This window comes from Vicugna pacos, chromosome 10 (genome assembly GCF_048564905.1).
Source record: "Vicugna pacos chromosome 10, VicPac4, whole genome shotgun sequence".
Taxonomy (NCBI): domain Eukaryota; kingdom Metazoa; phylum Chordata; class Mammalia; order Artiodactyla; family Camelidae; genus Vicugna; species Vicugna pacos.
In genome coordinates, this window is record NC_132996.1 from 57,207,231 (window position 1) to 57,234,080 (window position 26,850).

The window sequence follows — 26,850 nt, forward strand, 5'->3', positions numbered from 1 at the left end:
ATGTATAACTGAAAATTGTGCTCTACACTGGAATTTGACGCAGTATTGTAAAATGATTATAAATCAGTAAAAAATGTTTAAAAAAAAGAAATTAAAGTGAGAAGAAAACAATGTAACTAGACCAAGTGCAGTGTTCTTCCCACAGCCCTGTGTATAGATGGATGGTCCACATGGTAGCAAAACGTAACCAGAAGAGACCAACTGTGGCTCCTTCTTAGCATCTCATTCAAAAAGATATAATCCAGCAAAAGAGAAATGTCAATGAATTCCATTATATAAAGGGTAAGAAATATCATAGGTGATGGAAATTATTAGCAGCAAAAATAAAATAACACAATCTCCGATATCAAGTGGACCTAAATTTGAACCTAGTTGTGTCATTTTGTAGATGTGTGACTTTAATGCATAAGCTTTTTACACTTCACTTTGCTCATCTATAAGAAATCAGAAATAATACTAAAATACAGTAACCTCTTAATAACTTATCATTATAATCTTATCACTATCATTGTTATATGTGATAATTTTGTGATTGCTATGCTGCAAATAATAACCTTACTCAAAACTTGAGTTTTAGCTACTCTGTGTCCTTTCGAAACAACACCCAGGGAGTGTTTTTTTCTTCTTTTCTGATGATTGTGACACCAAGACCTAGGAAAACACAAACAAAAGGAGCACTGCAAATTGTACCTCCTTTCTCTTTGTCTAGGACTCTGACAAGGTCCATTGATGACACTTGGCACTGCAGTACTTCATTCCTCTGGGCTGTGGACTGACACTCCCAGGGCTGATGAAGACTGAGACAGAGATCCACCCTTCCTGGCTCTCCCTTTTTCTAAGCCACCTGTGCCAACTGTTAGGGAACACATCCCAGGTTCTGCAGAAGCAGCAGGCAAGCATCCAGTGTTGAATACGCAGGAATGCAGAGCCATGTCAGAAAATCATCCAGTCTCAAGGGCCTTAAATGTCATCAGATCGCTGCTACAGCAACTTTGCCAAGTGGTTGCCCTCCTTCTCCTGAACACTGCCACATTCTGAGACAATCTATTCCAAATTTTGACAGCTTTGACGTCTAAAACTTCTTTTCTTTAGACTTTTCCAAAATATTTTTCCAATAGCTTATGTTCATCATTTGTTATAATTCTAATCTAGTAAGTCATTTAGAGCAAAAGCGAATCCCTTCTCCATATGGCAACACTCAAAAAAAAAATTGGAAACATCAATCACATCTTCTCTTGGTTGCCACTTCTGGCTAGACAACTCCATATCCTTCTTCAGTTCTTCATTTGTTTCCCACCACTCAGAGAGAGCAGAGAAAGAACTTCAAAGTATCTGAATAGCTAACTGCCCTTGAAATAAAATGAGAATAATAGAATGGCTTAATTCCTAAATAAATAATTGAGAGTCAGCAGTCTGATCAAATAGAGTCCATAAGTACATGTCACTAAAAAGGCAGATGGCTACACAGGAAGAGCATGGACTCTGGAGTCAGACCAACTTGCGCCTGAACCTCGGCTCTGCGACTTACTTGCTCAGAGGCCTTGGACCAATTATGTAGCCTCTCTCCACCTCAGTTTCCTTGTCTGTAAAATGGACTTAAAATGCATGTCCCAGGGGGTTACTGTGGGGATTAAATGAGGGAAATGATGTGAATGGGCTCAGGGTGCAGCCTGGCCACACGGTGCAATAGAAAGGACATGAGTTTGGAAGCCAGATGGAGGAGCTGGCAGCCTCCTGGCTGAGCTACTGCTTATCCATGAAAATTTGTACAAGTAACTGAGGTATTCTAAGCCTCGTTTACCTCATTTGTCAAATGCCAAACAGCACTGAATTTGAAGATCTGTTGTAAAGATGAGAAATATTATCTGTAATGGGACTAGAGCAGAGCCTGTTTCTTGAGTTATCCTTACTTTAAAAAACTAAAAAAAGAAAAAGTTTATTTTCCCTTTCTATTCCACGGTATCATTAGAAAAGGCAAACGAGTATAATCTGCTAATTTGAGGTTTTTACTGAGATGGTGGGGAGAGGAAAGGGTGTTGCGAAAAAAAAGATGCCAAGTATAAATTTATAAAATATAAATAAAAATCCAAAAGATTCCCCCATGAAGTAAAGATTTACAAAAAAAAAAGAAACTTAATAATGCCAAGACAGTATATATTCTGATTTTTTTACATAATAATGTTCAAAAAGAGACCCAGAGAGTCACAACTGTGATAAAACAGGATACCAGTGACTCCATGATTTTTTAGTTTAAAATGTCAGCAGAGAAACTCACAGGGATGAAGCCAGACAGTGTTTGGACCATTGAGAAGAATATTCTGAATGGTGCAAAGAAAAGACAGAGAGAGCACATGGAGTCTCTATGCAGGGTGCATACCTATTCAAGAGGTAGGCTTCTGCTCAACAGGTGTAACAGAAAGAAAATCACAATGGGCTTGATGCCAATCTGACACTGTTCCTGGAAAAATATGCCCCAAACACACATACTTTTGAGAAGGGCTATCTGAGTTCATGAAAGACAAACCAGAAGTAACAATCTACAGGATAAGGACACTATGCCTTCCAAATCTAAATTTAAAAGCAACTCTGAAAACATACAGCGGGAAAGATACCAGAAGATTTCACTTCTGACCTGTTCTTCAGTCTGCTTTGTACCCTAAACAAATCACTTTTTCCTCTCTCTATGCCTCAGTGTAAGGTGTAAGATGGAGTGGAGGGTGTACTGACTAATTTCTGAGTCCCCTTTCAGCACCAACAAATGCTATGCTTCTTTTCTGTCAAAGCTATTCAAGATTGATTAGCATCAAGAAGCCAGCAAATTGCCAGGCAGCTCCCAGCACAGAGCCTGAAACAGTAGAAGCTGAATGAAAAAATATGCCTGGATGTGTACTGCTTCAGAATTAAAATCAATGATTGTCTAATGAATGCTTAAAGTAGTTAGTTAATAACCAGTTAATTAAATCCTAAGATCACTTTGAGGACATTGGCTTTGACTACTTTGAAGCCAGTACAAACTGAAACCCAGATCCAGGAATTCTTCCATTAAATGTAACTTCCTCAAGAACCTAAAAGTGAGTTGCCTCACTTCTCCTTTTAAAAGAGTCTGTTTAGAGTCTTAAAGGTGGTAACTTGAACTGTTGTCTTCTAAGCCAAGAGGGAAGTCACCATCTCCTCTTTCACATGTATTCCCCCATCCTTTCTTCCTGGCACGTCTTTATCATGAGGCATAAGCTAGACACGTTCAAATTTGTGACCTGTGCAGAAAGCACAGACGAGTCTAGGGGAAGGGGTTGGTGTCCGGGGGTCTTAAGGACATGAATACAAGGCCACCCACACACCATCTGCTCACTTGCTCTCTAGAGCAGGAAAGGAAAAGAAAAACGGAGTTCCCAGATGCAATATTCTTAGAGATTCATCCCTCCTGGAGATACAGCCTAAATATTCAATATTAATGACATAATTACATAGTTATTACATGTGATGATAATAATGATACAACCATTCTGACCACCCTACTGGAACACAAACACTCTCATTTAGCCACATACAAATATCATGCTGTCATTACGGAGGTCATAGACCATTTCCTCACAGAAATGAGGATGCACAAATGCTCTGTCCTCTGGGCCATCTCTAGGGAAGTCAGTTGCCCTGATGAGCTGCTAAAGTAGGTAACCTCCAAGCCCCTTCCCCTGACATGGAGGAAAGGCAATATTCATCTTGGGCCACCCACTCCCTATCTTATACATTATCTCCTCCATTAAAAGCCGTTGCCATTCCATTCTAACAACAGAAGGCCGGGGTGGGCCAGCCGGATGGCATGGTGCTGAAATCGCTCCCCATAAAAACGTGCCTGCAATGTTACAACAGCTTTGATGCTGTTGTAATGCACCCATAAAATCAAGGAACATATGTGGAGGCAGCTGCTGGTGGCAGCGAAGGAATGTAAAAAATATGGGGCTGTTGAAAAACTTTGATAGATTTTACTGCCAGCCAAGTATATATATTTTTTATGGTCTGCTATATGAACCCACAAAAAAAAAAACATGCTTTTCTTTAGTGTGTTTAGTCACTGCATCATGTACAACAAATTCCTGAGACAAACTAGGAGACCAGATGATTAGTTTTCAAATTGTTTAGCCTTAAGAAACTCAGAAAGAAAAAGGCTTTCTTAATAACTGGTTCTTGGAAGGCAGTGAGTGGGAAAGCCCTAGGTATTAGGAAGAAATTAATGTCACTCCACATAAACCATTTCCCTACACCACACCCTGTGTATCAGTCAGGCCCCTCAGAGGATGGTTATTCAACCTCTTCATCTGGCATGCAACTAAGTGATGGTCAGGCAGGGATACAATAATTAGGGAGGAAAAAAATCAGATTATCTAAGCCTAAAATTGCTATTAGTATACAAACAATAAAAAGGGGCACAAGATTCTGAAAATGTAGAATAGATAAACAAGATTGTACTGTGTAGCACAGGGAAATATATACAGGATCTTGTGGTGGCTCACAGCGAAAGAGAATGTGACAATGAATGTATGTATGTTCATGTATAACTGAAAAATTGTGCTCTACACTGGAATTTGACACAACATTGTAAAATGATTATAAATCAATAAAAAATGTTTATATAAAAAGGGGGGGCACAAGATAAACCAACAGGATGTGAGAAGAAAATATTAGAACTATCATTAGATTTACTTGTACGTAAAATAACAGAGAAAGCATATGCTTGCAAATATTTAATATATACTCAGTGGGAGTGCTCTTATGACTGGCAGGTCAATGCAGGTAAGGACTCAATCTGAAATTCATTTACTGTATATTCATATATTGGAATAAATGTTCCAAAATTCTTCACTATAAACAAATGACTAAAAAGTTTAGAGATAGCCGAGTTAATAGTACAAAATTCTTTATCTGATACTATGAGAAAAGGCCCAAATCTTCAAGAAATAGATAATCCTTATATAACATGTTTTAGAGCATGAAAAATATGGCAAATTTCCAAACCATTTTATCTGGCTGGAACATGTGTTCTCTACTTGGTTACCTGGCTTCTGTTTGCTTGTTCTTGCTTTGAATGTAATCCTTCTGTGATTCTCACATTGACACTAGCTTTTTTTTTTCCCCTTATAATTTCCCTTATAAAATGCCTACTGGCATTTTAATGGGGATATGAACGGGTCAAAGTGGATACACCCACGGTGCCCTTCTTACCCTTGCTCTTTCCAGTACACCATGTGATTCTCCTTGCTGAAAACCACAGTAAGCTTCAAAAGAGTAACAAAAGAGTAACTAAGAGTCATGTCCAAGGCTAGAGCAACAGCCATGACTATGAATTTTAATAACAGAGGATTTGGTATATTTTTTTTAAAAAAACATGGGTTTGTTCATGGAAGAAGTTTCATATTCTGGGTCTGCCATTACCATAGCTGTATGTTAAGTGGGAAAGTTAGTTACTCTGTCTTAGATACAGTATAATCATCTATAAAATAGAGATACCTTATGTGTATTTTTACAGGATTGGAAGTACTGGATAAATGGAAACTATTACTATGAATATTAGAATATACTATTGATTTCCTGTAACATCTGTCCACTGAAGAGCAAATAACTCGAAAGATTTAACATTATCACTGTGAAAATGAGGGTTGAAAGGAGGAAGGAGTAGAGGAAAGTAAGAGAAGCAAAATGAGAATGAAAGAATTTAAAGTGTGGTCTAATGAATCTCTTTCAGAGTCCTGCTTGGCCCTGCAAGACAAAGGCGTAGCACACTCCCAAGCAGCTAGGAGCTGCTGCTATCTTTGAAAAAAGGCACTTGGTTTAAATCTTCCCAGTGGTCTTCAATGATTTATCTCTTGGCAACACAGACACCAAAGAAACAAGCATATTTCCATTCCTGACTTCTTGGGCTCAGGTGAAAAAAAAATCTATTAATAGGCATGAAAGGCCAGATGGACTGGCCAAGGCCCGGGGCACAAAGGTTAGTTTTAGAGGAACCATCTGGGGCTTGTTCTTAACGCCTTAGTGAAAAAGCCAGTGAGAGCCCAGAATACAACACAGTCAATTAGTTGGAGGCCTGCTGGTTCTGTCAGCTTTTCACTGCGACAGAAAAATACTGGTTTGGAGAAGGGGAAAACTTAGTTATTTTGTTCTTCCTTTTTGAATTTTAAAAACTGGACAGGTTGTGGTAGCTAGGAAAGTAAGCAGAGAATTTAGGACTTGTCCAGGTCCTAGATTTCACACATTTCCCAATTCTGCCGGCTAAGAAGTTTCCAGAACCCCCTACTTCCATCTGATGTGTTTTTTCCCCGCTAGGGTGGGAGAGAGTCCTGGCTCTGGGCATCCACTGGAGTAAAATCCAAACTACCCATCAGAGTTTATCAAACACCCACACAATTTGGTTCTAATCAGTATTACCCACCTTCCTGAAGAGCTCATGTTAAACTTCCAAAAATATTGAATTTCTAAATGTAAAAATAAAAATCTCCATCATCATAATGATGGGACAGAATGTATCTAAACGTCAGCTCTTTACTTACTAGCCATTTGATTTCAGACAGGTTACTTAACCATTCTGAACTGCAATTACTTCATGTTAAAGGATGGTAATAATAAAGTGTCTTCATGTTAAAAGATGACTTAAAAAAGAAACAATTTATATAAGAAAGTTTGCACAGTTCATTCGTTGTTTTTATCCATTCAGTTTGTCAACATGGGTTCACTGGGTACCAACTCTGTGCCAGACACTAATGGCATAGCAGTGAAAAGATACATGGTATACTAGCTTATAATAGGCAACTAAATTATAGCTGTTATTTTAAAAATGCAGAAATCATGAAATAGGTGGGAAAAGGATGTTTTTTAAAACCTATAACTCTACTGGCCATGAATAACTAAGTTTAATATTTTAATATAATTCCTTGCTTTAATTAATTTTGAACAATAATAGTTTACATAAAGCTAAACCTAGAAAAGTATAAATCAACTATAAACGGTGTGCTATCTATGACAATGTTATAAACAATATTTAGAAACTGCTTATTGCTAATTTTATATTTTTCTTAGGTGCTAACACGTAGGAGAATAGCCAGATTTTGAATATGTGAGAATTTTAATTTTGGAATAAATGAGACAAGAATATTATGATTTGAAGCAGAGATCTCATTTCGAATCTAGGCTTTGTCTCTAACTAGGTGTATGATCTTGGGATGATTTACTTCTCCTAAGATTCAATTTTCTCATCTCCAAATTTAGTTAAGGTGCTATATATTATCTCGTTATTACCAATGTCTAAAAGAATACAAACTTTTTGCTATTTTACAAAATCAGTACATTCCTGTCTCCAATTTTATGGTGGTCTGATGACATTTCTGTAGATAGAAATTTTTTTATGCTTTGACCTAAGGAGCCAATGAGAAAAATAAGTGTATTTTAGATAACTTTATACTAAAAACAAAATGACACCATAGAACATGTTAAATTTAACTATGGCAGAACTTTCTCAACCTCTCCTAAAACATACTTTTGGGTATAACTGAACTGAAACCAACCAGTAATCATGACTTTTTTAAGAAAAGCAAATGAAAATAATATCTCTGTGAATTTTTGAACATGCGAAAGATTCAAGTTACAGGAGTAAAAGACTGAATTTTTATATTTGCTTGTTGTTTGGTTGGTTTTATTATTAATTGATGCAATTGTCAGAATTTTTCCAACCTGTGTCTTAGTCCCCAAACAAAACATTACTTTGGTTTAAATGAAGTAGAGACTGGGTTGTAAGTAATTGGGGAAGTATGCTGAATGACCATTTTAAGGGACAATGTTCAGCCATAGAGAGAAGCAACTCACAACTGAAGTTATCCTGGACTGAGACTCCTCCCTCCCTTCTCTTTCTCCTACCTGAAACAGGCAAAAAGATAACAGAGATAAAGATAATAATACCCACCTTCTTGCACTATCCAAATTTCCTTTCCTCCCACTGCTGACAGACTTGCAGTTTTTACATTTATGACAGAAAATATGATGTCCTCTCAGGCAGATATCAGGATATCTCAGGTTCCTTTCAATTCTAAATTAGTAGGAATTCTAGAAATGTTTAAATTCTTCATTATCTCCTATTTTAACTATGAAGCTGTCCCTCAGCTTTTAACCATCACATCCTACAGCCTAGCCTTGGGGTCCCAGAATATATTTAGCTTGGCAATCGATCTTAAAGCATTGTGATTTACTGCCCTAAGTCGTGTTTTCCTACATAAAGTGTTCATGCTTTAAGGGTAAGGCCACAATTTTTATTTCTCTTCTGCACCTCATGGCACCCAGCATTGAGCAGTGTTGATGGATTGATGGTAAGGTTATGAGATTCCCCAGGGGGTGAGGAGGCCAGGTTTGTGTGGTATATATGCACACGCTATAAAGAAAGAAACTGGATCATTCAATTTTTAATTTGTGCTAGAAAAAGGAAAAAAATGTTATTTTTAATGTCTTTTGGTAAAGCTATTACTCAATTCCTGCTGGAAGAGCCACCAACTGACACCCAAATCCCATTCCTCTCCTGAATTCTTACAAGTAAGGGTGCACAATCTTACAGATTTTCTTTCTTCCATTAATTTCAAGGCTGTTTACTAGTGAGTATCTAAGTCTGGCATTAGGAACAATGAAAATAATCTCCATAACCTAAAATTAATGCTTTACCTGAATCTGCTGAGCAATTTAATTAAATATTTTATAAAAGCAAAAAAGGAAAAGTACTGTCCCCCAACTGGAAAAGCATCTACTATGGGTACATGCACATGTGAGCACCAGCACGTTGCTGGAATCCTGCTGAAAAGTGGGACTGACGGGTCCAGATGGGTCTTGAACCCTCTGAAGTGTCTAAAGCAGGAAAAAGGTTAAAATAAAGGAATAAAGATACTAAGACTCAGCTATGTTTCTAGTTTGGATTAGAGCCTTCGTAGAAATGCCCATTCCACCATTATCCACTGAAATGGTTATAAACCACACAAAATCAGAGTCAGCAATGGCATCGAGGAATTAAAACCATCCTATATTGCTGTTGAGAATATACAATGGTGATACCACTTTGGAAAACTCCTTGGCAGTTTCCTTAGAAGTTAAATGCACAGTTACCATGTGACACAAGAGTTCCACTCCTAGGTATTACCCAGGAGAAATAAAAATATACATCTACACAGAGACCTGTACAGAGATGTTCACAGTAACATTATTCACAATAACCAAAAAGTGGAAATAATTCAAATGTTCATCAATTGGTGAAGAGAGAAACAAAATGTATATATCCACTCAAAGGAATACTGTTTGGCAATAAAAAGCAACAGAAATACTTATATACACTTAAACATGATGGACTTCAAATATGTTATGCTCAATGAAAAAAGCAAGACATTAAAAAGCACATATTATATGATCTATGTATATAGAAGGTCGAGAAAAGACAAATCTATAGAGACAGAAATAGGAGTCATTCAGGTCTGGGGATGGAAATGGGGAATGACTATAAATGGGTGAGAGGTTTCTTTTTAGGTTGATGGAAATGTTCTAAAAGCAGATTGTGATGATGGTTGTACAACTCTGCAAATACACTAAAATCCAATTGAACTGTATAATGTAACTAGGTGAAGGATGGATTTTATGGTGTCGAAATTATATCTTGATAAGGCTTCCCAGACTCAGTTTTTTGTTTTGTTTTTTTTAAGCCAAGTAGAACAGGGCACATTCTCTGCTGAGCAAGACTAGGTGAGGAAAGGGGTTCTCATTTCAGAGGTCCTACAATCTGGAAAGGATAATGAAAATATAAACGACAGGAAGAGTTTTCAAACTGGATTAGGACGTTCCTGGGCAAAACGGCCTAGGAATTCCTCATAGATCAGAAAGCAGATCTGTATTTAAAGTTGGGAAAAGCAGTAGCTAGAAAGTAGCCAGAAAGCCAGATTTGGAATTGGATGACCTGAGTGCAAACAGCAATGCCATCCACCTCTCTGAGCTTCGGCTTCCTCATCTGTTGCCATTTATAGCTTTGCCCATTTATAGAATATCTCCCACCACCTGATATCCTTTTAAGGTGCCTTTCATGTGTTAACTCATTCAATTCCCACAACAGAAGGTATTATGACTATTTCCAAACCTAGACACAGAGAGGTTAGTTAACTGACAGGCATACAAGCTATTGAATGGATGAACTGAATAAGTGAATCAAGAAGCATGGGTCCAGAGCCTGCAAGTCTTTTCGCTTCACTATACATACTGTATTTTCAGTACTCCCACACAGACAGAAAATTTGAGAAGCGTTTCAGAAGGGTTTATAGGTATTCAAAAAGAGAGTTAGCCCCCATGGAGCATGCGCTCAGAGGACAGAGTCTCAGGTTTTGGCCTCTTAGTGCATCATGACCTTGAATAAAATGCCCAATTCTCACACCTTCAACTTTCTTAATATATAAAATAGAAATAATAACAAAATATATTCCCAAGTGTTCTTGTATGGACAGTAATGCCAGTAATGCCAGTAAAGTTGAAAAATGGAAGTATTCCAATTCTACAATCTCTTCTTCATTTATTAGCTAAAATGCTAAATAAAAACAACTATTCAGTAACTGTTTGGTTATGCTCTTGTATAGTCCTAAAGAAAAATGAGGACAAATACTTAATTCTTTTCTCTAATTTATCAGTTTTCAAAATAATGATTTGATTCCTAGAATCCTCTGAAGATGATTAATAAGATTTTCATTTATAGTATCATTATGAATTCATAGATTTAAATGTATCTGATTCGTACAGTCTATTTCTGTGATTATTACTAATGCTCAGATTATCTTAAACCTAGCCAGTGGAAATCTCTTTAATTTGGTTCCTAAGTCCTGTTTCTTTTTTCTATATATATATATTTTTGTTTGTTTTTTCTATATATATATATATTTTTTTTATTGAAGTATAGTCAGTTTACAATGTTGTGTCAATTTCTGGTGTACAGCATAATGCTTCAATCATACATGAACATACTTATATTCGTTTTCATATTCTTTTTCACCATAAGTTACTGTGCTATACAGTTTGAACTTGTTGTTTACCTATTTTATATATATTAGTTAGTATCTGCAAAAATCTTGAACTCCTAATTTATCCCTTCTCACCTCCTTCCCTACTAGTAACCGTAAGTTTGTTTTCTATAAAGTTTGTACATAAGTTTGTTTCAGTCTGTTTCTATTTTGTAAGTAAGTCCTTCTGTCTTTTTGTTTTTTTAGATTCCACATATAAGTGATATCATATGGTATTTTTCTTTCTCTTTCTGGCTTATTTCACTTAGAATGACAATCTCCAGGTCCATCCATGTTGCTGCAACTGACAATATTTTGTTATTTCTTACAGCTGAGTAGTATTTCATTGTATAAATATATGGTTCCTGAGTCCTTTTGATGCAAATCTAGAAGCCTTCAAAGTTTTATCTTTTTCTATATGATAAGATACATTTTTAATCTAATGTTTAAATTTTATTTAGATATAACTGACATATTGCAGTGTAATTTTATATAATTGACATATTGCATTGTGTAATTTTAAGGTGCACAACATGATTTGATATACTTATATACTGCAATATGATTACCTCCACAGTGTTAGCTAACACCTCCATCATGTCATGTAATTATCATTTTTTGTGTGTGGTGAGAACATTTAAGATCAAAATGAAAGACAAGATAAGGAGTGAGGATGTGGAGAAAAGGGAACCCCTGTGCACTGTTGGCAAGAATGTAAATTGGTTAAGCCACTATGTAAAACAATATGGAGGCCCTTCAAAAAATTTTTTAAAAAAAATTACTTTATGCTCCAGCAATCTCATTTCTGGGTGTAAATTCAAAGGAAATGAAAACAGGACATCTAAAAGATATCTGCATTCCTATCTTTATTGCAGTATTATTCATAATAGCCAAGATATAGAAACAATTAGGTAGGGTCTCTCAATGCATGAATAGATGAAAAAGATGTGATATATTTATATATACATACACACACACACACACACACACATATACATACAATGAAATATCATTTAGCTATAGCAAAGGAAATCCTGCCATTTGCAACAATCTGGATGGACCTTAAAGACATCATACTAAATGAAATTAAGCTACATGGTATCACTTAATATGTGGAATCAAGAAAAAAGAAGAAGAAGGTAAAACTCATAGAACAAACAAACAAAAAGTTAAAAGCTCATCAAAACTGGAAGTAGAAAGGTGGCTGTCAGGGGCTGGGAGATGAGGAAAGTAGGGAGAGGTTGGTAAAAGAGTATGAACTTGCAGTTAAAAGATGAAAAGTTCTGGGTATCTAAGGCACAGCACTGTAATTACAGTTAACAATACTACATTATGTGCTTGAAAGTTGCTAGGAAACAAAATGCATTTTAACAGTTTTTAAAATTTTTCGCAAATGTTATATGCTCATCTTTTCAAAAATTGAAAAACTAAAAAAAAAAAAAAAGGAAAAAAAATTAAAATGGTCCTAAATCACCTCTCAGAGATTAACTACGGTTGTTTTATTTCAATTTATTCTTTCACATGTATGCTTATGTTTCACAAGGATGACAAACTATTTTCTACCATCTCTTATTAACAGATTTATTTATGACAGTAGAAAATTGGAAACAACCTAACAGTACAATAATGGGATGTGTGATTTTTAAGAAATTATGGTACATCCATATAACAGAATATAATGCAGCCATTAGAAACAGTATTTTAGCAAATAAAGTGACATATGAATATGCCAATGAAAATATAGTGAAAAATAAGCAACTCTTGATCAATATTGCCAAATTACACTCCAGGAAAGTGTGGTTACTCATGTAAGCAATATATGAGTGGCCATTCCATGAATACTCACTAGAATGAAAGATTACTAATTTTTAATAAGTCTGAGGTTTTTACATTTCATTTTAAAGTATTATTTGAACTTTTAGGTACACCCTTTGGGGGCAAGCCCTACAAAGCAAGCTCTTCTATTCCAGGGGATCATGTCCCCTGCTCCTTGACTTACTACCACATTTTGTCATTTCTCAGAGCCAAGTCTGGCTGTGATACTGGGCATTCTGCAGCTCCTGGCTTCAGGTCCAGTGTTACTTCCACCACACTCTGTGACCCTATTTATAATCATTCCTAACCTCACCTGATTTTTGAATATCAAAGCATCACCGTACCAGAGTTTTCTTTAATACCTACTTCCAACTGACATTAGAAGCATATCTTGCTGCTTAATTTTGGGTCCCTTTTTTTGTTGGATGAAGGTAGGGGAGGGCAAACCTGAGTCACTGCAAATACAAACACAGCAGCCAATATCCAACTCAGGACATGTACCAGAAAGAAACTGATATGTGATACAGTTTCAGAATCTGTGGGAATAAACAGTGAATTATCAGTCCCTTACAGTAAAGTGACTGCACAATGGGATGACAAATATAAAACTTGAATGTGTGGACATCTGAACCTGAGATATCAGGCTGTGTCCACATCAGAACAAATCATGTAAGACTGTGAATTGTATTTTCGACCCCTACCCTTCCATCTCCAGTGTTCATACCTCAACTCGAAGTCATCAGTGCTGGATTTTGTGAGAGCTGAGACAGGAATTGTTTTATCTCCCCTCATCATGACATACGATGGACCAAAAGGGGAGTATAAATAAATTCCACTAGAGAATGAGAATGTCATCTAAGAAATAAGACACTCATTTCCATGTTGGATATTATAAAAGAAAAGATTGTAGTATCATCTTCTCTCTGATTAGTGGGTTCAAGATGAAATGTGGCTTGATTTGAGAAGACAAATCACCACAATCTTCTCAGCACTCCACAATGCAATTAACTTACTTGACTAATCTGGGTATCAGCTATTTTTCATATACTGCTTCCCAGGCACAAAGGAATCAAATCTTTGACAGCACAATGGTAAGAAGACTACCTCTGGAGTCAGACAGGCACTTATTAACTGGATGATTCTGGGCAAAGAGCATACTATGCTTCAGTTTCATCTCTATAAAATGGGGATAATGACATCTCTTCTGGTAAGAAACCTCATCATGTTGTGGAGGATTAAATAAGATAGTGTTAATCAAAACACATGAAACTTACCTACAGTTTTTGAAGAGGAGAGATTTACGGGTATTCAGGACTTCGGCTTGGTTTGGAAAGTTATTACAGCAATTTTATTTTATGGATAAGAAACAGCCTGATCGTCAGATAGGAATGATTATACCAGATTTTTACTAAAATTTTCAATTTGGCTAATGCTTGATTCTGAACCACAGAAGGGAGGTGATGAGCCCACTGCTGCAACACTGAGTCTAAGACATAATGAAGGGAAAAATGAGATTCAAAACAAAACCAACCCTCTACTCTCAGCACTGTTTCTGCTTTACAATGTTCCAGCACGCTTCTTTCACTCCTTCCCATGATCCTTGTCATTGAAACAAATAAATACTAAGGTTTATAAATGTAAAGCTCTTCAGAAGTTAAGAATCATTTAAGATATCCATATGCTTTTACCTTATTCCTTTTTTGAAAGGTTGCTTGGGCATTCAGGATTTCATTCTCTGTCAATTTCTGGCTCACGGAACCAATTCTGCTTGCTTACTTCACATCATTATGCCCTGAGAGAAGAAAGTGATAATATCATAAAGATTTCTATTGATAATGGAACCAAAACCAACAAACAGGAAAGAAAAAATTATCTTCAGCAAATTTAATAAAAACATCAAGGATATGTTTTTATGTTTTGCAACTATTGTGTGTGTGTGTGTGTGTGTGTGTGTGTGTGTGTGTGGAGAGGGGTGTATCTATCTATTCTTTTTCCTGAGAAAAATATTGAAAGGTAAACTGTCTGTTTTCTCTCTATTTTCTTTTCTTATAACTCTAAGCAGTCCTAAACAAAATATAAGCAAACTAAGTCAGGAACATAAAAAAAATGATTGCACAGTGACTGAGCGGGATTTCTACCAAGAATTCAAGGTGTTTCAACATCAGTAAAATCAACTGAGGTAATAAACTACATTAACAGAACATGTAATCATCTCAATGAATACAGAAAAAGTATTTGAAAAATTCTATACCTGTACATGATAAAAATGTTAGTAAGCTAGGAATAGAGAACATTTCTACAACTGAATAAAGAACACCTACGGAAAAGCCATAATTTAGTATCACATTTAATGGTGAAATACTGAATAATTTCTCCCTAAGATCAGGACCAAGATAGGATGCCTGTTTTTACCATTTCTACAACATGGTACTGGAGGTTCTAGTTAGGACAATCAGCAAAAACAATGAAATAAGTCATCCAGATTGGAAAGGAAGAAATAAAACTACCTCTACTAGTAAACAACATGATCTTATAGAGAGAGAATCCTAAGTAATCTACTAAAAATATATTAGAACCAATAAAAAATGCAGCAAAGTGGTAGGGTACAAGATCAATATATAAAAATCAATTGCATTTCTATACAGTAACAATGAATAATTCCAAAATGAGATTAAAGAAACAATTCCATTTATAATAATATCAAAAAGAATAAAATAGGAACAAACTTAACAAAAGAAGTACAAAAAGTGTATTACAAAAACTCCAAAACACTGCTGAAAAGAGTTAAAGACTTATGTAAATAGGAAGACACCTGCATTCACGAATCCAAAGACTTAATATTGCTAAGATGGTAATATTCCTTATACGGACCTACAAATTAAATGCAATCTACCAACTCTTAGCTGACATTTTTCAGAAGCTGACAAGCTGATCCTCAATTCTACAGAAATGCAAAAGACCTAGAGCACTTGAAACAATTTTGAAAAAATAAAACAACAATTTTGGGTATCACACTTCTCAATTTCAAAACGTACCAGGAGTCTACAGTAATCAAGACAAGGTAGTACTAGAACATTCAGATCAATGGAATAAAACTGAGAGTCCAGAAATAAACCGTTAACAATGATTGTCAACTGATTTTTGACAAAGGTGCCAAGACAATTTAATGGTGAAGAAAGAGTCTTTTCTTTCTTACTGCTAGGACAACTATATACAGATGAGAGACCTAACAATAAGAGCTGAAACTATGAAAGTCTTAGAAGGAAATGTAGGAGTAAATCTTCATGACCTTGGTTGGTCAACACTTTCATAGAGATGACACTAAAAAAATACAAGCGTGAAAGAAAAAATAAGTAAATTGGACTCTAAACAAAATAAGAATTTTTGTGCTTCAAAGAACTCTTCCAATAAATACATAAAAGTAAAAATATAAAGTGAATAGATAACCCAGAGAATAGGAGAAAATATTTGCAAATCACTTATCTGCTAAGGAACTTGTATAAGACTACATAAGGTGCTCTCAACAATAAAAGACAAATAACCTAATTTTAAAATGAGTAAAGTATCTAAATGGACATTTCTCCAAATGAGATACATAAATTGTCAATGAACACATGAAAAGATGCTCAGCATCATTAGCTATTGGGGAAATGTAAATAAAAACCACAATGACATATCAGTTCACACCCACTAGGATGGCTATAATCAAAAAGACAAAGAATAACAAGTGTTGATGAGGATGTAGAGAAATGTGAATGCTCATACACTGGTAGTGGTACTGTGAAGTGGTGCAGCCACTTTGGAAAACAGTCTAGCATAGCAGTTCCTCAAAAAATTAAACGTAAGAGCTACCACATGATCCATCAGTTCAACTCCTAAGTATATATTAAATGAAAACATATTCCACACTGAACCTTATACAGAAATGTTCATAGCAGCATTATTCAGCAGAGCCAAAAATTAGAAACAAGCCAATGTTCCTAAACTGATGAACAGATAAGTAAAATATGGTATATCCATACAATAATATATTACTTAGTAATAAAAAATGAAACATTAGTACATTCTATAACATGGGTAAACCTTGAAAACAGTATTCAAAGAGAAAAAAGGTAGGTATCACATATGGTAAGATTCCATTTATATGAAATATCCAAAATAGGAAAAGCTATAATGACAGAAAGTAGATTAGTGGTTGCCTAGGGTTCAAGAAAGGGAAGAAATGAGAAGTAACATCAATGGGTAAGAGGTCTCTTTTGGGAGGGATGAAAATATTCTAAAATTGATTGCAGTGATGACTACATAATTCTGTGAATATTCTAAAGGACTTGAATGGTATGGTACGTGAATTACACCTGAATAACACTATGGGGAAAAGAAAAGAATTCAGGCACGAATCTTTGACTTATGAACCTCCAAGATAAGACAATAAGCCACTTTCTCTCTTACGTTATTTATGTTTGTTTCAGAAATCCGAAGACAGTGCTATTTCCCAGTGAGAAAACACATTCCTTACAGAAATTATCCACCTAACAGAAGCAATATCCTTAATTGCCTTATTCTTCAGATAAGACTGCGACTAAAGTATATGTTGAATCAAGAGTCAACACAAGAGTTATTTTATTCTATGGAAGTTTTTATTTTTCCTGTTGTTGCTACTGTATCACAGTAAGTACATCAGGATATGAAAGTTCCACCTATTTTCTGACATGAAAACTCCAAAGTTATGCTTGTCTATGATACACTATAGGAAGTCATTAGATAAACTCTGTTGAAGAAGGCCACCTTTTCCAGGAAAGGATGAAAATACTCCCTTCTCTCAAAAAAATAGGAAGGTAGTCAGGTAGTCATTGTGTTTATTTCAAAAACTGCCCCTGAAGTAAAGGGAAAACATTTATTCTGTGCTTGATAGCTTGGGTTTGGAAAGAATTTGAGCTCAGACCTTTCCTGGTTGGCTATTAGGGGCTACTGTGAGAGGGAAAGAGTGAGAGTAACATATTGAGAGAAGGTGGGGGAGAGCTTTTGGTATGGAAGGATAAAAGAAAAATAGATTGGAATCTTAGAGAGTTTGAAAGAGGCAGGCAGTAGAAAAAATTCTAAGATACCAGAGCTGGAAAAGTCATCCAAGAGGGGAAAATCTGGTAAGTATACATTGGTGGGTGGCCAAGAGAGGGCTTATTGTGAGCTTCTCAGCACTACTTAGTGTCCTTGATGGCCAACCCAATAGGACTGCACCTGTGTCCAGGCATCACATGGACAGGGACTTCCTTTTGTCCACATCAAGTCCTCACTGTGAGAGAGAGCAAGGTAGGAGATAACACTGCCACTACCTGGATGCCCCTTGAGGATGCCTTCCTGCAGTGCTCTCAGGATAATTTTAAGACCAAAGAGTATTCTAAGAGAGAGACTCTCTGACAAGGTGGGGGTCAAAGGGGAAAGCTTCAACACACATATCTGAAAGGACTGCAGTCAACAATCTTGCTCACTTAGTGGAGTCTCTGTTACACACAGAGGGTGTCACACACCAGGTGCTCATGGTACATACATTTTAATATGATTGCTTGTAAGACAAATTCTTTGAAAGAGGTTTCTATTTGGTAGAAAATACTGATTATGATTTAAAATTGAGTCTGGTACTTGAGGTAGGATTAAGAATAAATAAAATATTTTATGGGAGAATCATACCATTTATTAAAATGTCTATTGAGTCCAAAGCACTGTTAGTCTACATCATGGGAAGTAAACGTTGTTTCTATAAGTAAACTGAGTCTCTGAAAGAGCAAATGTCTAACTTAGAGTCACACAGCTAGCAATGGGGGAGAAAAATCTCACACCTTCATCTTCAAACTCATAAGACTGGACTTGCAAAACACCTTGTGATATTGTTCTTACTTGGTTGGTACATTGCTTCTGAAGAGTGAACAGTTGAGGCACCATTAGGAAAAAGTGTGTGGTGATGTCTTAGTTAGTAGCAAGGTAGTATTGCTCACAGCAGGTGCAAAATACGTATTTTAATGATTTTATTTTTCTAACTGAGATATAATTGTATTGGCTGAAGGAAAATAAAAGGACGTAGTGCTTTTAGAAAACTTCCAATCAGCCTGAATACTATAGTCAGAAGCCTTTTGCAGCGCAACTAAAAGCTGGGCACTTCCATCCCTTTGCTAATAATATTAATAATATGATTATACACTTCTGCCTTGGTGTCCAATCCTAGCAACGCCCCCACAGATAACCAATTCCAGAAAACACCCAAGGTGAACTTCTATCTCTACTTTCAGTAGTAATGAAAGCCATATATCATAGCAGCAAATTGCCAGGGACCCTGGGGTAGGCTAAGGAGAGATATTTTAATGGCCTTAGGTAATTACTAAGCACAGACATTTGCTATAATAGAAAATGGAAGAAGTTATATCTCAGGTATAATCCAGACACTAAGAGGGCTGACCCTTCTTTTCCTTGGCCCCTCCCAGCAATTTACACAGTATCATAGGAAGCATCATAAGATCAAATCAGCTTCAACGAAAAATCCCAAGCTGTGCTGCTGAATGAAGTAGAATAAGCAGAATAAACTAAAGTTTAAGACTGTCCCAAAGGAAAAATGAATGACCACAGTCTTCTTCACTCACTAATTCATTTAATAAACATAATTACCAAGATAGTGGTTGAATGTTATGAGTACTAAAAGGAACTGCTTTAAGAAGACATAAGGGAGATCTAAGGATCTTAAATGAGACTCAAAAGCTTCCTATATAGAATTACACACACACATAAGGCCATACCTTTAAATGGAATAATAAGAATAGTTAATTTTTGAAAATTCCTCAGTATCAGCCAAGTGGGGAGTGAGCTTATTTTTAGCTGTCATCGCTTCTCCAGGATGTGATGTGGACACATTATGAGCTCTGCAGTTCTCTTCGCTCCTGCTCATCAGTGAGCTCCCCTGGGCAAATTTCTCATTACTTTACCCAATATGGCTGGTACTTCTGACGCCATGTCCTATTTCTGTGTCCAAGCCTTTGATTCAGTGTGTCCACCTGGAGTTCTATTAATGAACAGGGGCAAGCTCAGCTTAATTTCCAAATCATATCAGCTTTCTATTCATTTAGTGTCAAGATCACCAATGACCTTCATGTTTTTAAATCCAGTGGACAGTTTCTGCTCCTTTTTTTTTTTTTTTTAATGGAGGTACTGGGGATTGAACCCGGGGCCTTGTGCATGCTAAGCACGTGCTCTACCACTCACTGCACTATACCCACCCCCCGGACAGTTTCTGGTCCTTAAAATACATTTTTCACTTGACATCCAGGATCTCAAACTCTCTTGGTTTTTCTCCCTCCCCCTTCAGCTCTCAGAATTCTTTACTGATTCCTCCTCCTCGGTCTTCATTCTAAATTTTGCAGTGTTTTAGGTCTCATCTATGGAGCTTCTTATCTTTTCTACCTGCATTCACACCATTGGTGATCTTATTTAATCTCATGGTTTTAAATGCCATTAATACATTCACACATGTATTTCTCTAGTCCTGATCTACTATTTCCTAAACCTTAGTCTCAGTGAGCCTACCGCCTACTCAACATCTTCATTTGGCTGGCATCTAAAATTTAATCTGTATATTACAAGTTTATACCATTTTTCTATATCTACAAATGTGTGATCTGCTCTTAATCTATTTCTCTTTATATCCCCATCACAGTAAATGGCAACCTATCCTCAGAAGCTCACAGCAGAAACCTTGGAGTCATCCTAGTTTTACCACTTCCTCTTATCCTCCAAATCCAACCCAAAAACAAATCTTGATGATTTGCCCTTCTTGTTTATCCAGAAGCCTATCACTTTTTACTGCATCTACCACTACTACCCTGATCCAACTTACCTACTCAACCTGCATTAGTCTAACACATCTATTTTGGCTTTGTTTCCCTATATTCTATTCTCAGTACAACTAAAGTGATACCTTTTAAAAGTAAGTCAAGTTAACGTTATTCTTCTACTCAAAACTTGCTAATGGTCTTGTCTCTAACTCAGAGTAAAAGCCGAAGTCTTAAAAGGCTGAGAAGGCTCTAAATAATTTGCCCTCCTCGCAACCCACCAATCCGATATGTTCCCCTAAGATTGTGTCATCACTTACTCCACTCTAACACAACGGCCCCTTCTTGCTCTTTGCTGAACACAACAGTCAGGTCCAATTTCAAAACTTTGCACTTGCTTTTTCCTCTGCCCAGAATGTTCTTTCTTGCATCCCTCACCTCCTTCAGTTCTTTGATTAAAATGTCACCTTCTCTGTGAGATCTCCTCTGATCTATTTTAAATTGCAACACCCACCCAGAATTACCTACCCCTCTTTTATGTATTGTTTTTTATTTTTCTTCCTAACACTTTTCACTACCTGGCATATCATATATTTTACCTTTTTTGATATATTGTCTGTCTCCTTCCATGTATGCAAATTCAGTGAAGTCAGGTTTTATCTCTTTAATTCAAGGCCATGCCCCGGTTTCTAAAACAATGCATGTCAGATCCAAAATAGGCACCCAATAAATAGATTTTGAATGACTGAATGAATTTCTTCCACACTTACCCCCTTCATATTTAATAGCATGAAATATTTACTCATTGACTGAGGATAAAACAACTATAGTATGCCACGATCTTCAAAATCATCCAGTCCAATGTGTCTCCCTCTACACTTCTGGGCACTTCCCATGCATGGGTCTATACGGACCGACCCTCCACAGGGCTGTTCCATAATCTACAGCTGCATCAGATGCATTATAAGGAATAGGCTCAAGTCATTATAGAGGCAGAGAAGTCTCAAGATATACAGTCAGCAAGCTAGAGATCCAGGAGACCAGTGTGTGTGTGTGTGCGTGTGTGTGTGTGCACTCATGACTCTGCATCTTTAATTGAAGCCTGACTGATGTGTATTATCATCAACGTGGAGCCTAGACAATGAGAAACCCCTATAGTGTCTACTATGTCTTTTTCCCAGACCAATTAGAAAACCTGGGGTCATATAAGACCATGAAGAAGCTGATCTGTCTGCCAACACATGGTAGCTTTAAGCATGTCCTTCTGCATCAAAAGCCATAATGAGATTGAAATGTCACTAAGATTATATGATGACAGTATTTCATCAGAGGAACAAGGGATGTTCAAATCCTACTCTTAGCCACAACTTCCTTTACAAAGCAAGATAAAGTAATATTTAATGGACGGAGGACCTTCACAACTCTATTGAGATGGTGCATAGATGGGTGTATGTGTGGTGCATGGTGAGGAATGGTATAAAAGAGAATTCGATCTCATTTTCCATAGTCTAAATTCAACAGACCATGCTGAAAATTTAAAAATTAACTAGTGCCAACATAAACACATTAATTAGACACAGAGAAGTAAATATCAAAAGGAATAGCTACAATAGAAAGTAGTTGCCTCTAGGGAGAGAAAACCTGTGGAGATGAGGGAGAGGGATATAGAACAGTGGGGTTTTTTGTTTTTTAAATATGCCTTGTACAAGTATCTGATTCTTCAAAATATATGTATGAATAACTTTAATTGAAAACTTTAAATAAATGCAAAGAACCTATACACAAAGACGCTCATCACAGAGTTGATTATAAAATTAAAAATTAACGCTATCTAAATATCCATACTCATAAAATGAAGAGCTACATTACCATTTGCTATATAATGGAATGTGCTACTAATGAAATCATCTTTAGAATGAGTTTTAGTAGACATGCTTGCAAGTTAATAGAGGCAGCAGGCTTCAAAACTGTACAGTCAGCATCATCTCAAACAGGAGAAAAACTAACCCAAGAAGGAGAGAAATTAACTGAATAATGGAAAGTTCTGGATTATAAGTGAGGTTTCTTTTCCCCCTGGTGCTTTCCACGTGTGTATTCCTGTTTCCTAAAGCTGTTAAAATAAACATAAAAGGGAGGAAAGTTAGAGGAACTGGACAGGGCAGAAGAGAAAGGGGAAAGAGGAAGGAGGGGGAAATGGGATGGAAGGACAGAGAAGGAGGTGAGGGAGTTTTCTGTAAAGGGAGGGGCAAATTTCCCCCCCACACCCCCCTCTTGAGTTCTGTGGCTGAACTAATAATAAAATTGACACAAGATAGATGAATGGGAGAAAAAGAAATAAACTGTAATTTGTGCACACAGATTCTCACAGAAATCTAAGAAAAGGCCAAAGCAGGCAGCTTTTATACTTTTTAGACAGAGAAACAATACATTTGTGAGAAATTGACAGGGCAAAGAAACTCAGATTTGGGGTGTTCAATTACTGAAGAATCTAAACAGTCTGGGCTTGGGGTAGTAAATTAAAGTAACAAGGTTTGTTTATACAGACTTCTCGCCCAGATTTCCTATCTCTGTCAATGAGAGTGTCCCTCTACCCTCAGACATAGGGAGTACACATGAGAGATTAATTTTCTGCTTTCAGGGAGACAGAAAGGAGGATCACAGCCCCTTTTGCACTGGCTGTTTCTTAAGTAATTTTAATTCAAAAAAATCAATACACCATTTGTGGCATATTTTTTGGGTGGCCCTCCCTGAGCCCCAGTACCACCAAGACACCATGAGCAGAAGCAGTACTGACTGGTCATAGATATGAACCTACTTTCTGTATCTCCTTGTCAAGTGTACAGAAATGTGGATGATAGCAACTTTGGGATGAGAGAAACTTTGTGCCTTTGGAGCCAAAGATTATTAGACTATTCTGAAGAAACTGAATACTATTTTTGTAAGGAATTGCCCTGATAATTGTATAATTACACATACTCCTCTGCATTCCATTTTCTATCTTCTAAAGTACAATTTATAAACAATAAAATGCACCCACTTAAGTTAACACTTTGATGAGTTTTGACAAATGCATATATGTGAATAAACATCATTCCAATCAGGATGTAGAGCATTTCCATCACCCAGAAAGTTCCTTTGTGTTCCTTTCAGGCAATCCAGCACTCCCCTAGGAAATCACTGCTGTTAACATTTACCATCATAATTTACTTCTGTCTGTTAAAGACCTTCTCATAAATGTAAATGCACAGCGTGTATTCTTTCCTTGACTAGGTTCTTCTGCTCAGCGTATTTTTGAGATTTATCCATATTGTTGCCTGTGTAATAATAGTCTGTTCATCATTTTATTGCTGATTATTATTATATTGCTGGAATATATATCACAATTTGTCTGTCTGTTGGTGACTATTTGGATACTTTACAGTTTGACCTCTTACAAAAAAAAACACACACTGTTACAAAAATTTTGTACATGTCTTTTTGTGGATGTATGTCTTCATACCTCTTCAGGAAATATTTAGAAACGAAATTGCTATGCCATAGGGTAGGTGGTTGTTGAACTTTCTAAGAAATTGCCAAATTGTTTTCCAAAGGGGTTATATTATTTTATAGTCCTACTAGAAATGTAAAACGTATTTCTAGTTGCAATTTTATAATTATCTCTATTTATCACTTTACTCAGAGTTTTGTGTACTTTTGCCTTAGTGTTTCTGGTAGAACAGCTCCTTTCAGCAGTATGGTGATGGATAGAAACCACATTCTTGGTGGTGAGCACACTGTAGTGCATACAGAAGTAAAAATATAATGTTGCACACATGAAACTTATATAATGTTATGTATCAGCGTTATCATAAAAATAAATTTAAAATTAACTAAGTTTTTAAAATTCCAGTTTATCTATATCTTCACAAACATTTCATATAATCAGTCTTCTTAATTTTAGCCATTATACTAGGTAGAAAGTCATACTTGTGATATTGAATATGTATGCTTCTTGGCCATTTGTATATCTTCTTCTGTAAAATGCCTATTCTACTTTTTTAGGGTTGTTTATCTTTTCATTGAGAAATTGTTTTGGGGGTTTTGTTTGTTTGTTTATGTTCTAGATACTAACCATTTGTCAGAAATATGCATTGGAAATATTTTCTTCAGACAATAGCTTTCCATTCTTTCAATGGTGGCTTGTGATAAACAGAGAATTTTAATTTTTAGTTTGATGAGATCAAACATATTTTTCTATTTTTTTAGTGCTTTCTGATCTCTAAGAAATGTTTGTTTACCCCAAGGTTGTAAATAATGTTTTCCTTTAGGTATATTATTTAGCTCAAATTAATTTTTGCGTATGGCAGGAGAAAAGAATTGAGCTTAAAGTTTTATTTTATTTTTCTATATGGCTATCCAGTGGATTCAGCTGGTTTGTTGAAAATATTTTACTTTCTCCATTGAATTACCTTTATGCTTTTGTAAAAAGTAAATCCGCTTTCTATTAGGGTCCTACAGGCCCACCTTCTTTCCAGAACAGAGGTGGGTAAGAGTTCCTATGTTTACCACCTGCTGGAACAAACAAGAAACAAGGGCAGTGTCGAAGTCATTTGGAAACTCCATCCTTTCCTGAGATGTTCCCTGGTGACCATTAAGCACTTCATCTAAGAAAAGAAACATTTCAAAGAAGAAGTTAGATGATGTACTACAGAAATCTAAATGGCTCCCCATGCCTCAGATCTCTTTGGTACTTCCAAAAGTTAAGCAGAGGAAACTGACTTCTACTGAGTATTTCTGTTTTGCCAGGTACTTCAGTAAGCACTTTATGAACAAACATTATCTCAATCGATGCTCTTACTGATACTATAATCTATTTGAATTCCATCATATGGAAAAGAAAACTTAGACTTTGCCAGTTATTTGGCTAGTTGGTGGTAGAAGCAGGATTTGAACCTGTGTCTGCCTAAATCCCAAACCACAGTTCTTTCTCACATTTCATGTGACTATATCACGGAAGATATCTGAAGGACAGCCCACTAGGAGCCAAGGAAATAGAAAAGTATTTTCAATTAATCTTAACCTACCAGATAATCGATTTTCTTTAAGTCTCCTTAGGTCGTTACAGTTTTTTTCTCTCCTTTTAAAATGACCATCTCAATTTTGGTCCTTGAACTGTTTCAAATAATATAATACCCAGAAAGTCCCTGTATTGTGAACAGATCCTACGAATAGTCCCAGGGATGTGTGTTGGTAAAGTCAATTACAAGAGGAAATATAGCTTTGATATATTTCCAACGGAATTTTTTAAATAAATGTACTTACCCTAAAGAGAATTTATTGAACGCAACCTGCAAATTTATTTATAATTACTTCCTTCCCCATTCATGCACATACACCTTTGAAACTAATTATTGCAGGATTCCCTTGACAGCATTTTACTTTCCCATGCAGTAAATAATCAGTGTCAGCTGTAAATAATAATAAAAGACAACAATTGCCAGTTTTCCATTGTATAATAGAGTTAAGGTGGTCTGTACTAACATAAAAGAAATAATAAAGGCAGGCACTTGTCTTAACAATCATGAGAATTTGGGGAGTTCAAGTTCTTTTCTATTTATTTGATAAAATCAGTTATCATTCCTGTATCTTTCTTGCTACATTTTAGAGCACTGATGAGTTTTATTTAAGGAGTGCTATATGCAGCCAGACATGTATTTATTAAAATGCATTTGTGTTTTTATGTAGATTGAAAGCATATGGCAATTATTAGTATATTCATAAAATTATACCTCTTTTATCATAATTGGAAGGGCAAGGTGTTGGGACCATGCCCACCAGGTCTTTGGGTTTCTATCACTCACTAACCCCAGGAGTGAAAACAAAATCAATCACCTAGATCACAGTTGTTAGTTGAGCCTGGGTTATTACTTTCCTCTTTATGATATCTGCTAGAAATGTGAGTTTAAAAAAAGCACTCTCCCTTTAAAATGACGGCATTGTAAAAACATAAGCTTGGTGCTGCCATGAGCCTTCGCTGCTACCAAAAGACAGAGTTTACCAATGTTTCAAGCTAATGAAGAAAAGACAGAGCTGGGACAGAGAAAGTAAGAATGAATGCTGGCATAATTTACACTTTGGATTCATCCATACCTAAATCAGATTAGGTGTCTAGCAAGAGAAATATCTCTAAC

The 26,850-nt window shown here is 36.1% G+C and overlaps 1 long non-coding RNA gene across 13 annotated transcripts in view; it reads right to left on the minus strand.

Annotated features, from left to right (window-relative positions):
• The window catches only part of LOC140698773 (uncharacterized), a 548,636-nt gene that overhangs the window by 182,286 nt on the left and 339,500 nt on the right, over positions 1-26,850 (minus strand). For all 13 annotated transcript variants that reach the window (XR_012076705.1, XR_012076706.1, XR_012076699.1 and 10 more), the window contains one exon: positions 14,558-14,661. This is a non-coding gene — a long non-coding RNA (uncharacterized lncRNA). The remainder of the gene's footprint in view (positions 1-14,557; positions 14,662-26,850) is intronic.